Below are 24,400 nucleotides of genomic sequence, written 5' to 3'. Positions count from 1 at the left end.
TAAACAACCTTTAACCAGTAATGATGTCATTCACAAGGCAAGAGCGGCGTGGCCCATCAGAACACAGTCAAACTGTTCGCTGGGGCAATAGATAATCTTTGAGAGAGATGTGAGACCGAATAAGTGAATTAATCAAGTTTTTGGTGGCAGTCAGCTTTGAAATCAGCATATTTAGAGTTATGGTTTGCATATTATCACAAACTATATACTAGGGTAGTGAATTGATGTTAGCTTTAGCTGTCAGCTAACAGGGAAAGTTAGCCTACAAAACTGGAAGCTACCGGTATCATCTTCAATTGTAAAGTGTTCTAGCCTGTAAGGACATTGTTTTTGCAAACAGTAATTAACAGTTTCCAAATTTCTACATGCTGTGTGGCATTATTCAGGTGTGTTAACTCTGTGCAACTTCAGCATGAGTGGGGAGCTAACATGATGCAGCCCAGACTCCCAGTGCAGGCTAGCAGTGAGTAAGTGGAGCAGCCACAGTGCGCGTTATAACAAGTGATTGGCTGTGCTGATAGACAGGCTTGATCCATGAGACACATCTGATAGAAATCTAGCACTGAACCATTTTTTAAATGTTCTTGCATCGGAAAAGAACAGAAGTTTCAGTATACCATGCAACACTATCATTTATCACTAAGCCGTTAAAGGGTAGGTAGCATAAATGTAACCACATGTAACATATGGATTTGCATTATTATTTGCATCAAAAGTCCCAATGCAAAGTTACACCTCACTAGAAATACATAACGCTATCTAACCAGTTAACTGCATATAACAAACATTCTTTATCTTAGCCAGCAAGCTAGCCAGCCAGCTAACGTTAGTTATTTAGCCAACAAGCTATTAGCCTAGCCAACCACCACAAACATAACTAGCACAACACCGGTGAGGGAGAGTGAGGGAAATCCAATAGCCAAATAAGCAAAAAATTATGTAAAAAATAGATAGATAGATTACAGATATCAGTCAGCTAGCCGCTAGCACTAAGCCAAGGTGGAAAAGTTACAAAACTCTCATAGCCTACTTCACAGAGAACATACCGAAAATAGACTGGGTACTACACAATTAGAGCAAGCAGGTATGATTTTCTAGTTCATTTTTTTACCCACGGCAAGAAGGCACCAGCCTGCCATGCTAATGGGTTCCCACTACATAACACAGCCACAAAGTCTGAAGAGCATGAATAAAATCAGATTTTGTTGGTCACATGCACATGGTTAGCAGATGTTAATGCAAGTGTAGCGAAATGCTTGTGCTTCTAGTTCTGACAGTGCAGTATCAGTATCTAACAAGTAATCTAACAAATTCACAACTACCTTATACACACAAATGTAAAGGGATGAATAAGGATATGTACATATAAATATATGGATGAGAATGCAGCATGGACGTGCCCCATCTATTCATTGTTTACATCACACTGCCTCATGATTGGTGGATTGTAGTTCGCCACCGCCAACACTTGGTCTGAAAAGTAATTACATGCTAGCTAACATTAGCTAGATTGGGCTAGCTCCTGAGCTAGCATACGAACTCGGTAGCGCAGAGTAGATTCTCCATAGGATGTTGAGAAATAGTGCATTGTGGGTAGTTTAGAAGATTTCCAGAAATAAATTAATAAAAACGTAATAACCCCAAAACATAAAGATGTTTGTACTTGTAGGTAACCAGATTGTGACTACAACTAAGTTACTAAGTCTTTCACCACATTGTGTTGTTACATTGGTGAGGAAAAACTCATGCTTTCTATCCTATAAACATGTGGACAGAGAGCATGCTTTAAAACGACATTTAAAAAAAAATGTCAACTTCATGTTCATAATTTCCAGCACCACCCCAGGATTTAGCTTCTCTCTCCCTCAGCCTGCAGAGCTCAGGGCTGCCTGGTCTGGCTCAGGATATACTGTAGGCTCAATCTCCCTCTGTCTCCCTCCCTCACTATCTCTCTCTGTAATTCTATGCATCTCTCTATCCCGTTCTGCCACATCTGGTCTCTTGGCCCTACCCAGGGGAGGACAGCTCCTGCTCAGCCCAGTCCAAGCTCTTCTCTGTCCTGGCACCCCAATGGTTGAACCTACTTACCCCTGAAGCTAGGACAGCAGAGTCCCTGCCCATCTTCCGAAAACATCTACCTCTTTAAGCACTAACTAAACACTATCAGCACCCCCTCCCCACCCCCAAAAAACAACAATTAAACTAAAAAGTAAACATCCCCCTTTCGAGCTCTGACTTTGCTGATAGCTGCTTTTTTGTGAAACATGTTCTTATGATGACTGGGATATGTGGTTGTCCCACCTAGCTATCTTAATAAGATGAATACACTAACTGTAAGTCACTCTGTATCAGAGCATTTGCTAAATAACTAAAATGTAAAAATGTCTCCCTCTTGCTCTCTCTCCCTCCCTCATTATGCTCTTTCTCTATTTCACTCAGTTTAATCATAATATTTGTTGTAATATTTTGCCTGGCTTTACAGGAGGATGACATTTAAATTCTAACCAGCTTTGTAGTGATTGTTTTAGAAAATGAAATACTTTTTGAATGAGTTTTCATTTTAAATTAACTGAACATTTTATGTTGTAATCTGGATAAAGACAATTTATGAACAGCGGGTGAGTCATTCTTACTAATCTGCTGGAGAACCAGTTTGGGTTTAAGTATAACTTTTGTATGACTGAAGCTTTCAGTGAGAGATTTTAATAATGTTTGCCACCCAAACTCATGTTCATTTTTATAAATAATCATGTCTTATTTTGCCTGGCTTGCCATTCCAAATAAAATTATTTTTTTTCCTTCTCATATAATTAGAAAAACGAGTCGTCTGGAGTAGGCAGCAATATAAGTAAACTGTGATATGAATAAAGAGTTAATCAGTGTCATTTTACCGTAAATAGACAGGTATTTATCTCACCATAGTTGCAAGATCTTGTCTATTTTTGTCAAATATCTATTGAAAGTTTTTGTAGTGAGTATATTTATTTAGGGATATGAATACCAATTATGTCTACTTAACCATCAGACCATTTCAATGGTAAACTACAGGGTAATGTAAAAGTTGTATATTTTAACGATCCAATACGTAATATACATAATTAGGCTTGTGTTCTGAGAGGTAAGAGACATGATTTAGATCATAAATAAGATTTTGGGGATCCAGATTGCAGAGGTAAGAAAACTAGAGTCCTCAGCATATGTTGACAGTAGGTTTTAAGCCCTGTATTTTTAACCGCTTGATATTATTGTTAGATCTGACTTTAATAGCTAACATTTCAATGGCCATAATAAATAGATACGGGGACAGTGGACAACCTCGCTTAACTCCACTTGACAGTTCAATACACTGCACCAAATACCCTAGTTTCAAACCCCCAATTATCCTTACACCTCTGGGACCGGTTGCACCAGTTGCACGTAAAGAAAGATGATCTTAAATGCTAGGTCAGGCGTAGCTACGTCCAAATTTGTGATCAGAATTTACACCTGTTGCACCAACCAAAAATAAGATTAGTTGTAAGCAATGCGTATTCATGAGATTTGATGCTTCGTAATGATAGTTGCTAGGCAGTGCCCGTTACTAGGCTGTTAACATCTTCGGGGAAATTCTAAAGTTTGAGAGGCATGTCACGTTGCCCATCACTTCGCCCATCACTTCACAAAGCCCACCACTATGCATTCATATTTTCTTAACCAAAACTGGATGGATCAATGAATTATTACCGTGGGAATGAATATCACTGAATGACAACAATTATTGGAACAAGTAGGCTAATGCCATTGAAGGCATGTATGAAAAAATGTACTTACTGAAACTCAGTCATCCAACCATTTGAAATAATTTAACGCAGTAGCCGAGTGTAGGCAACCATAATTTCAGCACCGTTTTGATTGGGGAAATGCCCTTTTAAGACAAGCATGTGGACTCCTATTAATACATGAATCAATGGCAGATATTTGTATTCACTGAATCTTCGTTTGGATTGTTACAGTTAGGCTAGAAAAATCTTAGCTATGTTGAGGTGAGTGCTCATGATGATAATCTTTACTCTAGTTTACTCATTAGCACTAATAAGAACATCTTTCTTGCATGTCAGACTATCTAGCCTAGTATAAAAATGGGGATTCGTTTGCAATTCACTGGCATATAGCCTATATCCAGACCAAAAGCCCTCGACTTGTCTCATAATCAATGTGAATTTGTAAGATATATTTGGTTGTTTGATCTCTGGCTGGGCTAACAAGGGAAGGTAGGAGCTCATCTATTTGTTTGCTGATCCATCACTGATCAGACACATAAAGTATGTTATAATGTAGCTTAAATTAAGTGTATTTTGCTATTGACTCAGTCATATAGGCAACTCGAGACTCATTCTTTAAAAAAATACTAGTTTTAATGTCACATGCACAAGTACAGTGTAAAGCCTTTCTTGCAAGCTCTAACCCCAACAATGGCTTAATCAATAACAATGTAATACTAAAAATAACACGGTAGAACAAAAAAACAATAAGAAATAAAAAGAACACTATTAAGGAAGCAAACTATTTACAGGGTCAGTTCCAGTACCATAGTTACCATGTGCAGGGACACTTGCTTGATAGAGGTAGATATGTATACTGTAAGGGTAAGGTGACTAGGCATCAGGATATTTGATAAACAGAGTAGCAGCAGCATATATCATGATTGTATGTGAGTGGGTGTGTGTAGAGTCAGTATAAATGTATATTGCCTTCGGAAAATATTCAGACCAGTTGACTTTTTTCCACATTTTGTTACGTTACAGCCGTGTTCTAAAATTATTAAATTGTTTTTTTCCCATGTCAATCTACACACAATACCCCATAATGACAAAGCAGACTTGTCCCGAAGCCACTCCTGCGTTGTCTTGGCTGTGTGCTGTTGGAAAGTGAACCCAGTCTGAGGTCCTGAGTTCTCTGGAGCAGGTTTTCATCAATGATCTCTCTGTACTTTGCTCCGTTCATCTTTGCCTCGTTCCTGACTAGTCTCCCAGTCTCTGCTGCTGAAAAACATACCCACACCATGATGCTGCCACCATCATGCTTCATTGTAGGGATGATACCAGGTTTCCTCTGGACATGATGCTTGGTATTCATGCAAAATAGTTAAATCTTGGTTTCATCAGACCAGAGAATCTTGTTTCTAATGCTCTGAGAGTCTTTAGGTGCCTTTTGGCAAACTCCAAGTGGGTTGTCATATGCCTTTTACTGAGGAGTGACTTCTGCCTGGCCACTTTACCATAAAGGCCTGATTGGTGGAATGCTGCAGAGATGGTTGTCCTTCTGGAAGGTTCTCCCATCTCCACAGAGGAACTCTGGAGCTCGGTCAGAGTGACCATCGGGTTTGGCTGGGCGGCCAGCTCTAGGAAGAGTCTTGGTGGTTCCAAACTTCTAGGCCACTGTGTTCTTGTGGTCCTTCAATGTTGCAGACATTTTTGTACCCTTGTCCAGATCTGTGCCTCGACAGAATCCTGTCTCGGAGCTCTACAGCCAATTCCTTCGACTTCACGGCTTGGTTTTTGCTCTGACATGCACTGTCAACTGTGGGATCTTATATAGACAGGTGTATGCCTTTCCAAATCATATCCAATCAATTGAATTTACCACAGGCTGACTCCAATCAAGTTGTAGAAACAGCTCAAGGATGATCAATGGAAACATGATGCACCTGAGCTCAATTTCAAGTCTCATAGCAAAGCGTCTGAATACTTATGTAAATAAGTTATTTCTGTTTTTAAAAATAAATTAGCAAAAATGTCTAAACCTGTTTTCGCTTTGTCATTATGGGATATTGTGTAGATTGCTTAGGAAAATGTTTTATTTAATACATTTTAGGTACTGAAGGAAGAGACTATTTAAGTCTGTAATAAAGCCCTTTGGTGGGGAAAAGTAATTCTGTAATTCTGATTGGCTGGGCATGGCTCCCCAGTGGGTGGGCCTATACCCGGCTCTCCAGTGCTCTCCCAGGCCCACCCATGGCTGCGCCCCTACACACTCATGCGAAATCCATAGATTAGGATCTAATAAGTGTATTTCAATTGACTGATTTCCTTCTATGAACTGTAACTTTGTAAAATCTTTGAAATTGTTTGTTGCTTTTATGTTTTTGTTCAGTATATATGTGTTGGATTATCAGTGTGCGTAGTATGTAGGGCCTTGTGAGTGTGCATAGAGACAGTGCAGAAATACAAAGATCAACTCAGATAGTCCATATAGCCATTTTGTTAGCTATTATTGCTATTTTCTGTGTATATCATAATGGTTATCCCAATGTAACACCTTACGTCAGCTCCCTACTAGGCATAAAATATCCACTCAGGAGTAGCTCATAGAAGGGCTTACACCCAGGTGATGCAACAGGTATCATTTTTAGGTCCAGCATAGAGCATATTTCACGCCGGACGTTGATCTATGACCCACTTACAACCAACTGGTGCAACCGGCCCCTGAAGACTAGCCACTTCCATGCCAGTCGGAAGAACTTAGGTGATTTATCTCTGAATACTCCAAAGCTGGTTTCTCCACCGACTGTTGGATAAGGGGATCCATAGGGTGTTAACAACGCTCGGTGGAGACTAGAGATGGCAATGTGTCCAGTCTGAGACATGGCATTCATTTATCCTGACATGCACACCTCACCATTGTCACAGCCTCTGTTATAAAAACGTTTGTAAAAAGACGTGTACGACATAAATAGAAAATATATTCCCTGACACCCTTCCAAAAAACAGTAAGGAAATAACAAAACTAAAACTTCCAAGCTCTTCTCACAGCCAAGTCAACTGGTGATAGAAGTCAGTATTTGACATGTCTGAGGACCATGTCAGACGTCAGGAGATGACGTGGAAACTGGCCACAAGGGGCAACTATGAGCACTACTACCTTCAAGTAGGTTTCGGTTTTGCGAGGGTGTTGTGGACCGGGATGGGAAATGGGCATAAGCATCTGCCTCCTGGTACCAAAGGTTGCATGTTTGAATCTAGCGATAAAGAGTTTTTGAATTTTTGTTTTAAGCCTATTCCAAACCTTGAGCCTTACCTTACAAATTCTGAATTAATGCCTAAACTTAACCTTAAACAGTTTGACATTTTACGTTTGGGAAACATGGGTGAATGTCTAATTTAACTCCGAACTCAGGTGATTGTGTGTGGTCTATTGCATCAGACGTTATGGTAGGGCTGCCGTGGACATGGATGGTTGCTACGGTTTTCATTCTGACAGCGCTTTTATTCCCAATTAAGCGAGCTTGGCCCTTCATTTCCGGTTTGCTGACACAATCCGGTCCTCAAACTCAGGGCAGCGCCAGGGTGTGGAGGTTATTAAAAATTAATCCTGGTCTTCTGAGTCTGTCTACACATCAGACCTCATGTGTTCAGTTCCCTCCGCCAATCGCTACTTCTCTTCAGCAAAGAGTTATTTTGACCGATCAGACAGAGCCTGTGAAATTACAGGAGACAATAAGTCATTCTGCCCAGTAAACAAATGGTCTTGAACACTGGAATCTCAAAGCTAAAAACGCTCCCACTAAAATATGTATGGATTTGTTTACATTTATAAACAAACCTGTCTCCGCCTTCACTTGTTTATGTCCTGTTCCTTTGCTATGTCTGGAGTGTCAAGTCTTTTGCCTGTCTTTCGGTCCAATACCGTGCAGCTGCATCTGAGGAGTCAGTGTGGTGTATTAGCAATGGTTATATGCATCAAAATCCTCGAGAACATTGTAAGATGTAGAACTATGTTAGTCAGTCCATGTCTTTCTGGGATGGCTCACCTTCAAACTCTGCCATGCTCCACTCTCCATCTGTCTACCTTAATTCAGCTGACTGACCAGCAGACAGTACGCGGGTGTTGTGTGGTCTGTTCTTCCTGAGACATGACAAAGAAAAAACATGAAATTAAGTTTATGCATGATATTCGCACAGCTATTTCATGTAACATATTTAACCATCATACAACACCCTGATTGGTTGGTCAAATTCAGTCGTAAACAAATACAAATTTGTCCTCACTTTTCTTGCGGCTTATATTTGTCCTTCTTGCCAGCATTAATGTGTAGATCCCTTACTGCACGCTATTAAAACAGACAATACCATCATTAGCAAATTAACAGGATTCAAATATTCAACCTTCACTACCACCAATGTGCAGGATGTAAAAGGAAACATTGAACTTATGGATACCTCATTCCGTCTTGCTTGGCGAATCTTATCACGGTCTTCTCATTTCAAATGACAAGAATGGAAAAATTGGCCATGCGTTTACTCCTTATCCGCTCTTAAGGGACTTGTGGAGGATGCCCATTATGATTGCTGGACCCATTTTGTCAAAGCCTGTACCATCTTATGTACAATATATATCACAGTGGAGTGAGTTTGAGAGGCTCATCGCCACTTGCAAGAGTTCTGTGAGAGTTTTGCAAGGTTGAAGGGAAAACAATATAGGACACCTCCATAGCCACTTGAAGAAATTATTTTTTAACTATGGTCCCGTATATGTTTTCTGGGGCTTTCCGTAGGTAAACAGAAGACCAACAATTACAGCATTTCAGTTCAGTTAATGAGCGGTTTCAACTGCCCAAGAGGTTAAGAGAAACTTGATAGCAGGTGTTCATGAGAGATGACATACTGTACATGTCAGTCCTGATGGTACCAATAACTTATATTCAGAGTGAGAATAAGGATCTGACCAGTGTTGAATGTAGTTTATCTATCCATCTATCCATCTCAACATCAACCTTTCAGAGGAGACGTGTGAATCAGGCCTTCATGGTCGAAACCACTACTAAAGGACACCAATAAGAAGAAGAGACTTGCTTGGGTCAAGAAACACGAGCAATGGATATTAGACCGGTGGAAATCTGTCCTTTGGTCTAATGAGTCCAAATTTGAGATTTTTGGTTAACACCGCTGTGTCTTTGTGAGACGCAGAGTAGGTGAAAGGATGATCTCCGCATGTGTGGTTCCCACCGTGAAGCATGGAGGAAGAGGTGTGAGGGTGCTTTGCTGGTGACACTGTCTGTTATTTATTTAGAATTCAAGGCACACTTAACCAACATGGCTACCACAGCATTCTGCAGCGATACGCCATCCCATCTGGTTTGAGGGACTATCATTTGTTTTTCAACAGGACAATGATCCAAAACACACCTCCAGGCTGTGTAAGGGCTATTTGACCAAGGAGGGAGATTGAGTGCTGCATCAGATGATCTGGCCTCCACAATCACCCGACCTCTGCCCAATTGAGATGGTTTGGGATGAGTTGGATCGCAGAGTGAAGGAAAAGCAACCAACAAGTGCTCAGCGTATCTGGGAACTTCAAGACTGTTGGAAAAGCATTCCTCATGAAGTTGGTTGAGAGAATGCCAAGAATGTGCAAAACTGTCAAAGGCAAAGGGTGGCTACTTTGAAGAATCTTAAATATAAAATATTAATTGATTTGTTTAACATCATTGTAAATAAGAATTTGTTTTTAAATGACTTACCTAGTTGAATAAAAGTTACATTTTAATAAAAATTCAAAAACAATTAAAGGCAAAGGGCTATTTGAAGAATCTCAAATCTCAAATATTTAAAACTTTTTTGGTTACTACATGATTCCATATGTGTTATTTCATAGTTTTGATGTCTTCACTATTTTTCGACAACGTAGAAAATAGTCAAAAGAAAAACCCTTCAATGTCAAAACTTTTGACGTCCTCTCATATGCATATATTTTCAGCAAACAAAACATGTGTAAATATTTGTATGAACATAGCAAGATTCAACAACTGAGACATAAACTGACAAGTTCCACAGACATGTGACTAACAGAAATTGAACAATGTGTCCCTGAACATAAGGGGGCTCAAAAAGTAACAGTCAGTATCTGGTGTGGCCACCAGCTGTATTAAGTACTGCAGTGCATCTCCTCCTCATGGACTGCACCAGATTTGCCAGTTCATGCTCTGAGATGTTACCCCACTCTTCCACCAAGTCACCTGCACGTTCCCTGACATTTCTGGTGGGAATGGCCCTATCCCTCACGCACCGATCCAACAGGTCCCAGATGTGCTCAATGGGATTGAGATCTGGGTTCTTCGCTGGCCATGGCAGGACACTGACATTCCTGTCATGCAGGAAATCACGCACAACACTTGCAGTATGGCTGGTGGCATTGTCATCCTGGAGGGGCATGTCAGGATGAGCCTGCAGGAAGGGTACCACATGAGGGAGGAGGATGTCTTCCCTGTAACGCACAGCATTGAGATTGCCTGCAATGACAACAAGCTCAGACCGATGATGCTGTGCCACACCGACCCAGACCATGACGGACCCTCCACCTCCAAATCGATCCCGCTCCAGAGTACAGGCCTCGGTGTAACGCTCATTCCTTCGACAATAAATGCGAATCCGACCATCACTCCTGGTGAGACAAAACCGCGACTCGTCAGTGAAGAGCACTTTTTGCCAGTCCTGTCTGGTCCAGCGACGGTGGGTTTGCGCCCATAGGCGACGTTGTTGCCGGTGATGTCTGGTGAGGACCTGCCTTACAACAGGCCTACAAGCCCTCATTCCAGCCTCTCTCAGCCTATTGCTGACAGTCTGAGCACTAATGGAGGGATTGTGCCTTCCTGGTGTAACTCGGGCAGTTGTTGTTGCCATCCTGGACCTGTCCCGCAGGTGTAATGTTCGGATGTACCGATCCTGTGAAGGTGTTGTTACACGTGGTCTGCCACTGCGAGGACGATCAGCTGTCCGCCCTGTCTCCCTGTAGCGCTGTCTTAGGCGTCTCACAGTACGGACATTGCAATTTATTGCCCTGGCCACATCTGCAGTCCTCATGCCTCCTTGCAGCATGCCTAAAGCGAGTTCACGCAGATGAGCTGGGACCCTGGGCATCTTTCTTTTGGTGTTTTTCAGTCAGTAGAAAGGCCTCTTTAGTGTCCTATGTTTTCATAACTGTGACCTTAATTGCCTACCTTCTGTAAGCTGTTAGTGTCTTAACGACCGTTCCACAGATGCATGTTCATTAATTGTTTATGGTTCATTGAACAAGCATGGGACACAGTGTTTAAACGCTTTACAATGAAGATCTGTGAAGTTATTTGGATTTTTACGAATGATCTTTGAAAGACCGGGACCTGAAAAGGGACGTTTCTTTTTTTGCTGAGTTTATATACCCTGTTTCTCCCCAATTTCATGCTGTCCAATCTCTACAACTCCCGTACGGACTCGGGAGAGGCAAAGGTTGAGAGCCATCAATGAAAATGTTGTTGAGCAAACTCACAACAAAAGGTTTGTGTGACAATTTTGTTGAGCAATCCTGTTGCAGCTGGGTTGCCTTACAATTGTACATTGAATCAACATATATTTTTTGTGTGTGGGAGCTCATGGGAAAGCTCTGGATGTCCTTTAATGTTTGGGGCTTCTGTTTCGTCATCACGTTCTGTAGAAGTTATTTATAGCCTCTACGCTGTGCTGAAAGCTGGATCACTGGAACTAAAAGTATGGATCTCTGATGAATGGGACTACAAGGCTTAGGACAGATAAATTGGGCTTGTGGATAGGAAACTGACATGTGAGGACAGGTTGTGCTCTGAATGATGTCCCCTTATTGGGGTTAATCAGGTCCCCTTTCATGGCCACCGGAATAGAGTGTGTGTGTTTGCGTGTTTACTTTTGTGCGTGTGTGTGCATTTGCATGCATCTGTCTGGCTGCTCTCGTAGTTCCCTAGCAGGTGTCCATCATGTGAGAGCCACTCCAACAGCTGCATCGCCACAAATAGCATGTTCCTGGATGACCAATGTTCAAATACAACCTGCTTTACCGGCTACAAAATGTTTCCTAATATTGTATAAAGGACACCTACACTGTGCTTAGAGAAGCTATTATAGCTCACCTTACTGAACATCTTTAAACATGCAGATGTTCTGACAGCTGTTCAAGTGGTATTTTCAACTTGTTTTTTCTTAGCGTTTGATCTAAATCAGTGAGGACCATGCCAATGGCTTCTCAGAGCACCTTGATAATAATACAAGGTTACACACATTAACACGTTTATATAAGTAGTATAGGTCCTGGAGTGCTGCTATGGCCTTCAGTCACTCTCTGTCTGGCTGGAATCTACAGGGTTGCTGCTATAATGATGAACCTACCAACTGGTCGTTGAGAGGTAGACACAACTAAGTAGTTGAGTTTGAATTATGTGGCATAGAAAGAACTATGGTTGTTCATGTACTGAAGGAATTAAATTGAATGTTTTTGTCTTTTGATGCGGTGGAAGAGTTTCATGGATATAAAAAAAAAAAAAAAGATATCTATTAAGTCTCCATTAAAAGTTATATTTTGTATTCCTGACTGATCCCTGACCACATATTCACCGTGTCACTCTGAGGAGAACTGGAGTGTTTTGTAATGTGCGTCTAGCTCAATGGTGGGAATTTGTCGTACTAACTGTGACGTCCTGTGACAGTCTATTAGCGTTGTATTGAGCCCACAGCACTATGCAGCACTACACACTGCTGCCCTTAAGGACTAGCAGCTGGAAGGAGGGCTCAGTGAACCACAGCACCGTGAGCAGGGTTGTACTCACAATAACGAGAGTCGACTATCAAGCCTGATCACTTATCAGCATTAGGAACTCCGTCTAGTCATGGCTGGTGGCGTTTATATTCCCACCCAGGGAAGAGTGAATGTTGTCATATGTCTAAATGCGTCTACAGCAGGGGGGTGCAACTCAATATTAGGAAGGAGTTCCTAATGTTTGGTATACTCAGTGTATATCATTTACATTTTTTGGAGGCGGGGATTGTGTTTAAAAAAAAACTCCAGGCCTCTCTTGAATGTCTAAAACCAGATCGAAAGTATGTAGACATTATAATGGACCCCTAGAACTGCCCTTTTCCCAGCTCGCAAATCGATTTTGACGAACAAATCGGTCCCAAACAATGACGTGCTGCCCTCTGTTGAATTTAGAAATCCCGATGTGGTCCTCGAGCCGAAAAGTTTGCCCACCCCAGGTCTACAGCCTCTAAGGATAATGTAATAGAGGGTACATAATGGAACCTGGATACAGACATGCTAAGCAGTATATTTTAAGTGTTTTGAAATGTGTTCTAAATGGTACGGTGAAGATGGGGTATTAACTTGAGGCAAAGGGAGGGTTGAAGGGTGTGATAGCTGTAAATGTGTCCTTTTCGTGGTGATGAAAAGAAGCGCAGATGCCAATTGACATGTCACAGTTGTAACATCCTGAGATGTGATCAGGTGTGACATCAATCTTGTTTTCCCAAAAGGCCCAGGATGAAACACACACACACACACGCTCATGCACACACATACACACGCTCATGCGCACACACACTCACACACATGCGCACACACACTCACACACATGCGCACACACACTCACACACATGCGCGCACACACACACACTCATACAGTGCATTGGGTAAGTATTCAGACCCTTCCACATTTTGTTACATTACAGCCTTATTCTAAAATGAATACAATTAAAATGTTCCTCATCAATCTACACATAATGATCAACCGAAAACAGGTTTAGACATTTTTGCAAATGTATTACAAATAAAAACAGAAATACCTTGTTTCCAGAAGTATTCAGATCCTTTGCTATGAGATGTGAAATTGAGTTCAGATACATCCTGTTTCCATTTATCATCCTTCAGATGTTTCTTCAACTTGATTGGAGTCCAACTGTGGTAAATTCTATTGATTGGACATGATTTGGAATGGCACACACCTGTCTATATAAGGTCCCACAGTTGACCGTGCATGTTAGAGCAAAAACCAAGCCATGATGCCGAAGGAATTGTCCGTAGAGCTCCGAGACAGGATTGTGTCGAGGCACAGATCTGGAGAAAGGTACAAAAAAAAATGTCTGCAGCATTGAAAGTCCCCAAGAACACTGTGGCCTCCATCATTCTTGAATGGAAGATGTTTGGAACCACCAAACACCAAACAAAAATAAACATATCCAGGTGTTAGAATGGCCAAGTCAAAGTCCAGACCTGAATCCAATCGAGAATCTGTGGAAAGAACTGAAAACTGCTGTTCACAAATGCTCTCCATCCAACCTCACTGAGCTCGAGCTGTTTTGCAAGGAGGAATGGGAAAAAATGTCAGTCTCTCGATGTGCAAAACTGATAGAGACATACCCCAAGCGACTTACAGCTGTAATCGCAGCCAAAGGTGGCGCTACAAAGTATTAACTTAAGGGGGCTGAATAATTTTGCATGCCCAATTTTTCAGTTTTTGATTTGTTAAAAAAGTTTGAAATATCCAATAAATGTCGTTCCACTTCATGATTGTGTCCCACTTGTTGTTGATTCTTCACAAAAAAATACAGTTTTATATCTTTATGTTTGAAGCCTGAAATGTGGCAAAAGGTCGCAAAGTTCAAGGGGGCCGAATACTTTCGCAAGGCACTGTACATACATACATACATACACACATACATACATACTGTACACACACACACACCTCTCTCTTAACTGAGGCTTTCCTTTCACAGTATTAATTAACAACATAGTGGTAGATACACTATATGTACAAGGTATGTGTGCTCAAATTAGTGGATTCGGCTATTTCAGCCAAACCCGTTGCTGACAGGTGTATAAAATTGAGGACACAGCCATGCATTCTCCATAGACAAATATTGGCAGTAGAATGTTCTTACTGAAGAGCTAAGGGACTTTCAACATGGCACCGTCATAGGATGCCACCTTTCCAACAAATCATTTTGCCAAATGTCTGCCCTGCTAGAGCAGCCCCGGTCAACTGTAAGTTCTGTTATTGTGAAGTGGAAATGTTTAGGAGCAAAAAAACGGCTCCGCCGTGAAGTGGTTGGCCACACAAGCTCACAGAACTGGACCACCGAGTGCTGAAGCGTGTAGTGCGTAAAAATTGTCTGTCGTCAGTTGCAACACTTACTAGCGAGTTCCAAACTGCCTCTGGAAGCAACATCAGCTCAATAACTGTTCGTCGGGAGCTTCATGAAATGGGTTTCCATGGCCGAGCAGCCGCACACAAGCCTAAGATCACCGCACACAATGCCAAGCATTGGCTGGAGTGGTGTAAAGCTTGCCGCCATTTGACTCTGGAGTGATGAATCACACTTCACCATCTGGCTGTCCGATGGACAAATCTGGGTTTGGCGGATACCAGGAGAACGCTACCTGCCCGAATGCATGGTGCCAACTGTAAAGTTTGGTGAAGGAGAAATAATGGTCTGGGGCTGTTTTTCTTGGTTCCTGCTAGGCCCCTTAGTTCCAGTTAAGTGAAATCTTAACGCTAAAATGACATTCTAGACGATTCTGTGCTTCCAACTTTGAGGCAACAGTTTGTGGAAGCTCTTTCCTGTTTCAGCATTACAATGCCCCCGTGCACAACGCGAGGTCCATACAGAAATGGTTTATCGAGATCGGTGTGGAAGAACTTGACTGGCCTGCACAAAGCCCTGACCTCAACACTATTGAACACTTTTGAGGTGAATTGGAACATCAACTGCAAGCCAGGCCTAATCGCCCAACCTCACTAATTCTCTTGTGGCTGAATGGAAGCAAGTCCCCGTAGCAATGTTCAAACATATAGTGGAAAGCCTTCCAGGAAGAGTGGAGGCTGGTATAGCAGCAAAGGGGGGAACAACTCCATATTAAAGCTCATGATTTTGGAATGAGATGTTCGACGAGCAGGTGTACACACACTTTTGGTCATGTAGTGTATGTTGATATAGTGGGAGATTTTAATCTCAGGCGAAGCTTATCACGTCATCATTTTCATGCCTCTGCATTATCTGGCAAAAGGGTCTCATGATGCCTCTGATCTTCCTGCCTGATAGCTCAGTATCACCGCTCCGATACAGCCTGAGCTCTGGGGCTAGGGCGGGAGGGGACAAGACAGATGCTCTTGAAGGTATTAAACGCTTTCCCCACCCTAGGGGAATTAGATCGGAGGGTGTCTGCACATTATTCAACTGTAAATATGAGAAACAGCTTGTTCTTCTAAACAGCCTTTTAGGCTTTATTAAGAAAGGAGGGGGATATGATATGGGTGTGATTTTGATTTGGGGAGAGCTGTTAGATTGATGCTTGGTGGGTTCTAAGCTACTGTTGATTTGAATGTGTAGGATGAATGCGTCAGAGTATGAGTTGAGTGCAGCTTATCACAGTGGGATTAGGCTCTCTCTATGCATGGAAAGTCAACTCCACTACTGTATATAAGCAGTAAGCAGTGTGACACGACAGAGGAATGCAGTAGTTCCTACTGAATATAAAACACAGGTTTATGATATCACAACTTATGTGACGTGTGTGTGTGTGTGTGTGTGTGTGTGTGTGTGTATGTGTGTGTGTGTGCATATTTATACATGTGTAAATATGTTATAACCCTCTGTATATCCACACTTCAACTGATACACTTTGCATACTGTTATGACCATGCCTGAGCCTTCAGCCCTGCATACTATATCAATGCTAGACTCATCATTTTCCACTTCATCCCTAGCATCACATCTTATTCCGTAGGGACTCCAAGACAAGACCGGTGGAGAAGGCAGGGAATTTGACTGTACTTCAGTCACAGTGGAAACGGTGCTTCATTTGGCTTACAAAGTGAACAGCTGGTTTCTGGATGACAGATGCTCTAGACAGAGAGCCTATCTGCTGACAGAGAGAGCTTTGACACACCACACCCTGCCCTGTGTTACAGAGAGAAGGGGTGTTATGATCAAAAACAGCATAAAAATAAATGCTGCACCTTCTCACTTCCTGAGTAGATGTGAAAGGTTGCAGTCACAGAGTTCCATTTTTCCAGTTGCTGATGTTAATTGGCGAGGTCAGAAAAATATGCTGCTGTTGTGGAACAATATGGTGGTTCTTATATTTTTTTATTTTGGAGGGATGGGCAACTTTGATGGCGGTAGGGGCCACAAAAAATCTGAACTCCTAATGGGGGGCTGCAGTGGCCATTTTGCCATCGTGTGTAGAGAAAATGTTTCAGTTTTAAAGCAAGTTTGATGCATTTCTACACATTTTGTCATGAGGCGGATAGAAAAACATTTATTTTACAGCTAATTTCCTGCAATTCTAACATTTTGCCTGGTCTTATGCCATGTTAATGTGAGAGTGAGTGTGACTTACAAAATCATTGACGGCCCCTGGTCTGTAATTCCAACATTATTACCACAGGTTTAGATAGCTGACTAGACTCATTTACCAATCTAAAAATGTTACCTGACATGGGTTAATTGAGGGACTGTCGGTGAATAACATAAGAGAAACTGCTGATGCATAACCACATTTTGAAATTGTACCTTGTGTGTTCTATTCTAAATCTCAACAGTAATTTGAGACCCAACTGAGTTACTAAAACGTTTGTTTTTGCAGGGTGGGTTAAGGGCCTCCAGATGCCCATCCCTGCTGTACGCCATCTCAATGAGGTTCTACTGAAATCGCTGACTGTTATAAAACAGGTCTATGCTTAGTGGACATCGCCTTGAAACTTCATCTTCTCTTATCAATGGACTACAACATTCTAATGTGTTGGGAGGTAAAAATGTTTGTTATCGTCTCCACGATCTGGGTTCGCCGTCTCACGCGTTTTGCTCAGACCCAGGTCTCTCGCTCTCAATTCAAAGGGCTTTATTGGCTTGGGAAACATGAGTTTCCATTGCCAAAGCAAGTGAAATTGATAATAAAAAATGAAATAAACAATTAAAAATGAACAGTAAACATTACACTCACAAACTTTTCAAAGGAATAGAGACATTTCAAATGTCATATGGCTATGTACAGTGTGCATTTCTCTTTTCTCGTGGGTACCAGTGTAATTTCCGCTGGGAGAAAGTTATTTTCACACCCTCGGGATTGGTATTGATCATTCCACCATGCCGTCTGTAAGTAATATCTGGCTGAGCAGATTTGGACCCAGAACGATCCAACAACGTTAAAGTACTGCCATCATGTGGTGATATGAGCATGTTTCATTTGAGTGTGCAAGGAATCAAAGTTCCACTGGACTAAGGAAGGTTCTTGAAACTTTCCAATGAAACGTTTCTAGAACATTCTGGATAAGTTCTGTTTGACAATAAGGGAATATTCTCCTCTAATGCCAAAACATGCTAAATAGGTTCTCCGGTGGTTTTTGCTACCAGCCTATGTAACACGTGGAAATGAACCCGGGTCTCAACATCTTAGACCAAGACAAAATTCCCTCTTGGGCTGAGGGCAGACACTGCTTTTGAAGTTCGCAGGCGGGGCTACCTCATCACATGACCATTACCGACTCATGTCCGACACAGATACATGGAACGTTCCCCTATCTAACGGGAAACTGGACGCGTAAGCGTTAGAGGAGCATTACACGTAACATTACAAAACCGTTCTCTCTCCCGATAATTGTTTTCTTGTGTTCCCTTGGTTCACGTCGGTCCTCTGCTCAGTCTCCTGTGTGTCCTAAAGAGCGACTGGTTTGGAACTGAGGGATGAAATCCTTTGTGCACATGGCATCTCATCTCATGACTTATTTCAACACAATATACTGTATTGTATCGGCTGCAATGGGTCAGTGGTGAGACGATTCAAATAAAGGCTTTTCATTTCCATTCCAAGAGAACTGGGTTGGGTGTTTAGTATGGATAATGATGGCTGAATTTAGAATCCATATCATTTTCTCATCTCATTGTGTTAGGACATTTTTTGTAGATTCCTTCTCAAACAGCTGTTATCTCTCAGCTCATCCTTCAGTGCCCTTCGGAACACTGAGAGCGAGGTGTGATGTGACTCTCTCCCAGGTCCTCTCTGTGCCTCTCCCTGTGTTGGGCGAGACATCCCAGCCAGACTCGGGCCCCCTGAGGTGCAGCTCAGTAAACTGGGGATCTAAATGAGGCAGTTTCCCACTGGCAGACAGACACACACATCAGCATTCAGCTGTCTACACACACAGCAGCTGTCAACACACAACAACAACATAACACAATCAGCAAGGCACCATGTATGGGACAATAAAGCTCAGTCCACTGCACTACACCACAACACAATAACACTACTAATCTTCCAGTGCTAGACCAGAACTCCACAGAAGGCATCTGCTGTGTTAGCTCAACACTATACTGATGGCGCATTGAAAGAAATAAAGCTTATGTTTAGCATCACATACTGTATAATGTTGGTAAGCAGTACCTCCCAGTCCACCACATCCAGATGCTGTGTGTCCCAATTGAAAGTGAAGGTGTCTTTGCTGTGAAGCCCCATTAATGTTTTATAAACCCTTAATGAACAACATGTGCCAATGTTCACATAGGCTGCTGTGTACTGCAGTAAGGTGGGGTGCAGTGCTGTCTTCTCTATAATTGGACTGAAGCTCACTCAAGGCCACCATTTCAGACACTAGGCCCTATAACTGTTCAGCTGTGTGAGTAATGTACAGCTATAGAACGCCCATCAGCCAGTCAGAATCAAGGCTTTAAGGAGGTAGTAATATAACCGTAAACTATGTATGGCTAGAGTTATGCTCCATGTAAAGCATGGGTTTGATTAGAGCTCTGCTTTGTTTGCTGTTAATCCAGTACTCAGGCTATTCTCGCTTTATTAAGGTATGATTATCACTTTGGTTTGGACCTGTTCAGAAGCATAGACTCCCTGTCTTTTAGTCCAAGACATTGTTTAGGCATTATCAGTTTGTCATTGATTTTTGTGTGTTTAGTTTCTTCTGGTATAGCTGAATAAGATAGAAGCTCTGACATTTAGACTAGGATGAGTTTAGGTCTCTCTATCTCTTTTAAATCCTCGTTGTTCTCTGTTAATGTCTGTTCTCTCTGTATCTCTATTAAATCTTATCATTGTTCTCTGTTAATGTCTGTTCTCTCTGTATCTCTATTAAATCCTCTCGTTGTTCTCTGTTAATGTCTGTTCTCTCTGTATCTCTCTATTAAATCCTCTCGTTGTTCTCTGTTAATGTCTGTTCTCAGCAGTGGAAAGGAAAACCCAGATGAAGATATCTGCCCAGGGGCCAGCCTATTAGCATTCTGCACCATATCTATCCACCATCTGAGCCATTTCCTGACACTTTTGGATCTCGTTGACTAAGAAGGCTCTGCAGTTCGCTGCTTCTCTCACAGAGAACAGGGATGAGGCAATTAGGCTGGGACTCATCAGTATGCACTTCCTGTGATGGTTAAAGCCTTCACTGCTGCGGCTACTGTAGGTGTGTGTGCGTGCGTGCGTGCGTTGGCAGGCTCTCAGTGCACCATACCCCTGCCAGAGTCAGTGCCCAGTCTCATCCACCAGGCCAGCTGGGCACAGAGAGGCTGTACTGTATGGCAACAGGGATGGGGGTGCAGAGGTTGGCCGGAGAGGACTGATACAACACACACTGACACACCGTTATATCAAAATGGACCACTTCATTAAAGAAGAATAGGCCAATGGTTGAGAGCCATGAGACGGTGTGAAAATAGAGTAAAGTGGATAAACGTGCTGTGTGATTGATGGTGCTTAGTTTGTGTGTGTGTACATGAATGTTTACATGTATAGAGAATGTTGTCCGCGTCGTGAGGAGTGTGATGTGCTTAGCGCACATCTCCTCTCGTTGCCTGTGCACTGTCTACCAACATCCTGTCTTGGGCTTGCAGCTCTGCTCTCAGTGGGAAATAAAATGGATCTCACTACCCCACCCATAGAAAATGGTGTTAGTTAGAGAGCGGAGCAAGCTCTGCTTTGACAAGAACAGCTAGACAGACACCCTCTAATGAGGGGTTAGAGGGGGAGGAGGGGTTTGGAGGAGCTAGAGGGGGGTTAGAGGGGCAAGTAGAGTGGTTAGAGGGGTTAGGGGGAGTAGATGAGTTATAGGGGGGAGTAGAGGAGTTAGGAGGGGGTAGAGGAGTTAGGGGGTAGAGGGGGGGAGTAGAGGGATTATAGGGGGAGTAGAGGAGTTAGAGGGGGGTAGGGGAGGTTAGAGGGGGGAGTAGAGGAGTTAGAAAGGGGGTAGAGGAGTGAGGGGGGGTTAGAGGGGGTAGAGGAGTTAGGGGGGAGTAGAGGAGTGAGGGGGGGTTAGAGGGGGTAGAGGAGTTAGGGGGGAGTAGAGGAGTTATGGGGGGAGTAGAGGAGTTATAGGGGGGAGTAGAGGAGTTATAGGGGGGGAGTAGAGGAGTTATAGGGGGGGAGTAGAGGAGTTATGGGGGGAGTAGAGGAGTTATATGGGGGAGTAGAGGAGTTATAGGGGGGAGTAGAGGAGTTATAGGGGGGAAGTAGAGGAGTTATAGGGGGGAAGTATAGGAGTTATAGGGGGGAGTAGAGGAGTTATAGGGGGGAGTAGAGCAGTTATAGGGGGAGTATAGGAGTTATAGGAGGGGAGTAGAGGAGTTATAGGGGGAGAGTAGAAGAGATATAGGGGGGGAGTACAGGAGTTATAGGGGGGAAGTAGAGGAGTTATAGGGGGGGAGTAGAGGAGTTATAGGGGGGAGTAGAGGAGTTATAGGGGGGAGTAGAGGAGTTATAGGGGGAGTATAGGAGTTATAGGGGGAGAGTAGAGGAGATATAGGGGGGGAGTAGAGGAGTTATAGGGGGGGAGTAGAGGAGTTATGGGGGGAGTAGAGGAGTTATATGGGGGAGTAGAGGAGTTATAGGGGGGAGTAGAGGAGTTATAGGGGGGAAGTAGAGGAGTTATAGGGGGGAAGTATAGGAGTTATAGGGGGGAGTAGAGGAGTTATAGGGGGGAGTAGAGCAGTTATAGGGGGAGTATAGGAGTTATAGGAGGGGAGTAGAGGAGTTATAGGGGGAGAGTAGAAGAGATATAGGGGGGGAGTAGAGGAGTTATAGGGGGGAAGTAGAGGAGTTATAGGGGGGGAGTAGAGGAGTTATAGGGGGGAGTAGAGGAGTTATAGGGGGGAGTAGAGGAGTTATAGGGGGAGTATAGGAGTTATAGGGGGAGAGTAGAGGAGATATAGGGGGGTTATGCGGGGAGTAGAGGAGTTATGGGGGGAGTAGAGGAGTTATAGGAGGGAGTAGAGGAGTTATAGGGGGGAGTAGAGGAGTTATAGGGGGAGTATAGGAGTTATAGGGGGAGAGTAGAGGAGATATAGGGGGGTTATGCGGGGAGTAGAGGAGTTATGGGGGGAGTAGAGGAGTTATAGGAGGGAGTAGAGGAGTTATAGGGGGGAGTAGAGGAGTTATAGGGGGAGTAGATGCGTTATAGGGGGGAGTAGAGGAGTTATAGGGGGGAATAGAGTTGTTATAGGGGGGCGTAGAGGAGTTATGGGGGGGGAGTAGAGGAGTTATAGGAGGAGTAGAGGCGTTATGGGGGGAGTAGAGGAGTTATGGAGGGGAATAGAGGAGTTATGGGGGAGAGTAGAGGAGTTATAGGAGGGGAGTAGAGGAGTTATGGGGGGGAGTAGAGGAGTTATAGGGGGGAGTAGAGGAGTTATAGGAGGGAGTAGAGGAGTTATGGGGGGGAGTAGAGGAGTTATAGGGGTGAGTAGAGGAGTTACTGGATGGAGTAGAGAATTTATAGGGGGGAGTAGAGGAGTTATAGGGGGGAGTAGAGGAGTTATAGAATGGAGTAGAGGAGTTATAGAATGGAGTAGAGTAGTTATAGAATGGAGTAGAGGAGTTATAGGGGGGTTATGCGGGGAGTAGAGGAGTTATAGGGGGGAGTAGAGGAGTTATATGGGGGAGTAGAGGAGTTATAGGGGGGAGTAGAGGAGTTATAGGGGGGAGTAGAGGAGTTATAGGGGGGAGTAGAGGAGTTATAGGGGGGAGTAGAGGAGTTATAGGGGGGAGTAGAGGAGTTACAGGGGGGAGTAGAGGAGTTATAGGGGAGAGTAGAGGAGTTATGGGGGGGTAGTAGAGGAGTTATGGGGGGGAGTAGAGGAGTTATAGAAGGGAGTAGAGGAGTTATAGGGGGAGTAGAGGAGTTATAGGGGGAGTAGAGCAGTTATGGGGGGGTAGTAGAGGAGTTATGGGGGGAGTAGAGGAGTTATAGGGGGAGAAGAGGAGTTATAGGGGGAGTAGAGCAGTTATGGGGGGGTAGTAGAGGAGTTATAGGGGGGAGTAGAGGAGTTATAGGGGGGAGTAGAGCAGTTATGGGGGGGAGTAGAGGAGTTATGGGGGGGAGTAGAGGAGTTATAGGGGGGAGTAGAGGAGTTATAGGGGGGAGTAGAGGAGTTATAAGGGGGAGTAGAGGAGTTATAGGGGGGAGTAGAGGAGTTATAGGGGGGAGTAGAGGAGTTATAGGGGGAGTAGAGGAGTTATAGAAGGGAGTAGAGGAGTTATAGGGGGGAGTAGAGGAGTTATAGGGGGAGTAGAGGAGTTATAGGGGGAGTAGAGGAGTTATGGGGGGAGTAGAGAAGTTATAGGGGGGAGTAGAGGAGTTATAGGGGGGAGTAGAGGAGTTATGGGGGGGAGTAGAGGAGTTATGGGGGGGAGTAGAGGAGTTATAGAAGGGAGTAGAGGACTTATAGGGGGGAGTAGAGGAGTTATTGGGGGGAGTAGAGGAGTTATTGGGGGAGTAGAGGAGTTATTGGGGGGAGTAGAGGAGTTATAGAATGGAGTAGAGGAGTTATAGGGGGGAGTAGAGGAGTTATAGGGGGAGTAGAGGAGTTATGGGGGGGTAGTAGAGGAGTTATGGGGGGAGTAGAGGAGTTATAGGGGGGAGTAGAGGAGTTATAGGGGGGAGTAGAGGAGTTATAGGGGGGAGTAGAGCAGTTATGGGGGGGAGTAGAGGAGTTATGGGGGGGAGTAGAGGAGTTATAGAATGGAGTAGAGGAGTTATAGGGGGGAGTAGAGGAGTTATAGGGGGGTTATGTGGGGAGTAGAGGAGTTATAGGGGGGAGTAGATGAGTTATAGGGGGGAGTAGAGGAGTTATAGGGGGGAGTAGAGGAGTTATAGGAGGGAGTAGAGGAGTTATGGGGGGAGTAGAGGAGTTATAGGGGGGAGTAGAGGAGTTACAGGGGGAGTAGAGCAGTTATGGGGGGGAGTAGAGGAGTTATAGAAGGGAGTAGAGGAGTTATAGGGGGAGTAGAGGAGTTATAGGGGGAGTAGAGCAGTTATGGGGGGGAGTAGAGGAGTTATAGGGGGGAGTAGAGGAGTTATAGGGGGGAGTAGAGCAGTTATGGGGGGGAGTAGAGGAGTTATGGGGGGAGTAGAGGAGTTATAGGGGGGAGTAGAGGAGTTATAGGGGGGAGTAGAGCAGTTATGGGGGGGAGTAGAGGAGTTATGGGGGGGAGTAGAGGAGTTATAGGGGGGAGTAGAGGAGTTATAGGGGGGAGTAGAGGAGTTATAAGGGGGAGTAGAGGAGTTATAGGGGGGAGTAGAGGAGTTATAGGGGGGAGTAGAGGAGTTATAGGGGGAGTAGAGGAGTTATAGAAGGGAGTAGAGGAGTTATAG

At 43.6% G+C, this 24,400-nt stretch overlaps 1 protein-coding gene across 2 annotated transcripts in view; it reads left to right on the top strand.

Annotated features, from left to right (window-relative positions):
* Positions 1–24,400, top strand: part of LOC110492417 (IQ motif and SEC7 domain-containing protein 1) — a 248,227-nt gene that overhangs the window by 92,377 nt on the left and 131,450 nt on the right. The gene's annotated exons all lie outside the window — the stretch shown is intronic.

The sequence above is a fragment of the Oncorhynchus mykiss genome, chromosome 16 (assembly GCF_057628025.1).
Source record: "Oncorhynchus mykiss isolate SJ-2025 chromosome 16, ASM5762802v1, whole genome shotgun sequence".
Lineage (NCBI taxonomy): Eukaryota > Metazoa > Chordata > Actinopteri > Salmoniformes > Salmonidae > Oncorhynchus > Oncorhynchus mykiss.
The sequence above is the reverse complement of the archived record's forward strand: the minus strand, read 5'-3'. Positions and strand labels throughout refer to the sequence as shown.